Source organism: Trachypithecus francoisi, unplaced genomic scaffold (genome assembly GCF_009764315.1).
Source record: "Trachypithecus francoisi isolate TF-2019V2 unplaced genomic scaffold, Tfra_2.0 Lachesis_group13, whole genome shotgun sequence".
Lineage (NCBI taxonomy): Eukaryota > Metazoa > Chordata > Mammalia > Primates > Cercopithecidae > Trachypithecus > Trachypithecus francoisi.
In genome coordinates, this window is record NW_022681458.1 from 43,943,228 (window position 1) to 43,946,959 (window position 3,732).

The following is a 3,732-nucleotide window of genomic DNA, read 5'->3' on the forward strand; positions in this document are numbered from 1 at the left end:
AATCAATGTACAAAAATCACAAACATTCCTATACACCAGTAACAGGCAAACAGAGAACCAAATCATGAGTGAACTCCCATTCACAATCGCTTCAAAGAGAATAAAATACCTAGGAATCCAACTTACAAGGGATGTAAAGGACCTCCTCAAGGAGAACTACAAACCACTGCTCAGTGAAATAAAAGAGGACACAAACAAATGGAAGAACATACCATGCTCATGGATAGGAAGAATTAATATTGTGAAAATGGCCATACTGCCCAAGGTAATTTATAGATTCAATGCCATCCCCATTAAGCTACCAATGACTTTCTTCACAGAATTGAAAAAAACTGCTTTAAAGTTCATATGGAACCAAAAACGACCCCACATTGCCAAGACAATCCTAAGCCAAAAGAAAAAAGCTGAAGGCATCACGCTCCCTGACTTCAAACTCTACTACAAGGCTACAGTAACCAAAACAGCATGGTACTGGTACCAAAACAGAGATACAGACCAATGGAACAGAACAGAGCCCTCAAAAATAATACCACACATCTACAGCCATCTGATCTTTGACAAACCTGGCAAAAACAAGAAATGGGGAAAGGATTCCCTATTTAATAAATAGTGCTAGGAAAATTGGCTAGCCATAAGTAGAAAGCTGAAACTGGATCCTTTCCTTACTCCTTATACGAAAATTAATTCAAGATGGATTAGAGACTTAAATGTTAGACCTAATACCATAAAAACCCTAGAAGAAAACCTAGGTAATACCATTCAGGACATAGGCATGGACAAGGACTTCATGTCTAAAACACCAAAAGCAATGGCAACAAAAGCCAAAATCGACAAATGGGATCTAATTAAACTAAAGAGCTTCTGCACAGCAAAATAAACTACCATCAGAGTGAACAGGCAACTGACAGAATGGGAGAAAATGTTTGCAATCTACTCATCTGACAAAGGGCTAATATCCAGAACCTACAAAGAACTCAATCAAATTTACAAGAAAAAAACAACCCTATCAAAAAGTGGGCAAAGGATATGAACAGACACTTCTTAAAAGAAGACATTCATACAGCCAACAGACACATGAAAAAATGCTCATCATCACTCACCATCAGAGAAATGCAAATCAAAACCACAATGAGATACCATCTCACACCAGTTAGAATGGCAATCATTAAAAAATCAGGAAACAACAGGTGCTGGAGAGGATGTGGAGAAATAGGAACACTTTTACACTGTTGGTGGGACTGTAAACTAGTTCAACCATTGTGGAAAACAGTGTGGCGACTCCTCAAGGATCTAGAACTAGGAATACCATTTCACCCAGCCATCCCATTACTGGGTATATACCCAAAGGATTATAAGTCATGCTGCTATAAAGACACATGCACACTTATGTTTATTGCGGCACTATTCACAATAGCAAAGACTTGGAATCAATCCAAATGTCCATCAGTGACAGACTGGATTAAGAAAATGTGGCACATATATACCATGGAATACTATGCAGCCATAAAAAAGGGTGAATTCATGTCCTTTGTAGGGACATGGATGCAACTGGAAACCATCATTCTCAGCAAACTATTGCAAGAACAGAAAACCAAATACCGCATGCTCTCACTCATAGGTGGGAATTGAACAATGAGATCACTTGGACACAGGAAGGGGAACATCACACACCAGGTCCTATTGTGGGAGGGGGGAGGGGGGAGGGATAGCATTAGGAGACATACTTAATGTAAATGACCAGTTAATGGGTGCAGCACACCAACATGGCACATGTACACATATGTAACAAACCTGCACGTTGTGCACTTGTACCCTAGAACTTAAAGTATAATAAAAAAAAAAAAAAGAGCTGGGCACAGTGGCTCAAGCCTGTAATCCCAGCACTTTGGGAGGCCGAGATGGATGGATCACGAGGTCAGGAGTTCGAGACCATCCTGGCTAACACAATGCAACCCCGTCTCTACTAACAAATACAAAAAGCTAGCCGGGCGAGGTGGCTGGTGCCTGTAGTCCCAGCTACTCGGGAGGCTGAGGCAGGAGAATGGCGTAAACCCGGGAGGCAGAGTTTGCAGTGAGCTGAGATCCGGCCACTACACTCCAGCCCGGGCGACAGAGCGAGACTCCGTCTCAAACAAACAAACAAACAAAAAAGATAAGGACAAGGAGCAATAAGAGATTAGGGAAAGATTAGCAGAGACTGAACTCAGGAGTTCTGCTGCTTAGGCTTGAACTGAGACCACAAAAACCTTGGAATTGTCTCATTAAGAGTACCTGACAGTGGTGCCATCAAACAGGATGTAACTGTCCTACTCCCTGTAGGAGGATTTGCCTATGAAGATTACACTTTGTAGCAAGAGCACAACAGAAAGGGCATGCAGTTTGGAGTCAAACCACCTTGGATTCAAAGCATGGCTCTCCTACTTATTAACTCAGTAACTGATCTTATTTTGGTGGTGGTGACAATGTTGGTGCTGGTGGTGGGAGTGAGGGTATTACTAGTAGTTCAGTGACCATGCAAAGCACTATTTACAGCACCAAAATAATTGTAAATAACCCTCTCAGTCCACCAAACATATTGAATGCCTCAGTCTATATTCTGTCTTCAATTGGAGTGAGCAAGAATATGACCTCTTCAAAGTGATGTTGATTGAATTAAGGCCACTGCTTGGCATGAAAATAAGCACACTCATCTTATTATTTCTTATGGAATTGCAAAACTCACTGTAATCCTATGCCCAATTAGTAGATTGGGATAGGAGTATGGTCAGAATTAGAGAGGAGAGGAATACATCCATTTCTACACCATTTTATTCCTTTTGTAAACTCTGAGACCTGATTAAATAATCTATGTAGGTAAAAAAAAAAAAAAAAGAAAGAAAGAAAGAAAAAAAAGAAAATGGAAATAGAGGCATCTTCTAAACATGTCTTTTCATGTTGTTTTATCTACCAAGTTATATCACTCCCTGGTCTAGGCTATCTCTGTACCTGGCAACTTAGCTTCTACTGCCATGCTTATCTACTGCCAAATTCAATTCTCTGTTTCCAGTCTGTGCCCCCTCAAAAACTCTTCTTTGATATGAAAATATCTTCCTAAAATTTGGCTCTGAATATACAACTTCTTGGTTCAATCATCTTCAATGGCCCCTATTTACAAAGGTCTCCAGAATAAAATTCTCTTTATTGCCATGTATAAGTAACATGACAAAGTGCACTGTGCCCGAACATAAATCATGCTACTATGAAGATACATGCACACGTATGTTTATTGCGGCACTATTCACAATAGCAAAGACTGGGAACCAACCCAAATGTCCATCAATGATAGACTGGATTAAGAAAATGTGACACATATACACCATGGAATACTATGTAGCCATAAAAGAGGATGAGTTCATGTCCTTTGCAGGGACATGGATGAAGCTGGAAACCATCATTCTGAGCAAACTATCACAAGGACAGAAAACCAAACAGCACATGTTCACACTCATAAGTGGGAACTGAACAACGAGAACACTTGGACACAGGGTGAGGAATATCACACACCACGGCCTGTCACGGGGTGGGGGACAGGGGGAGGGATAGCATTAGGAGAAATACCTAATGAAAATGACGAGTTAATGGGTGCAGCAAACCAACATGGTACATGTATACATATGTAACAAACCTGCACTGTGTGCATATGTACCCTAGAACTTAAAGTATGATTTTTTTTTAAAAGGAACTAAGTTTTGA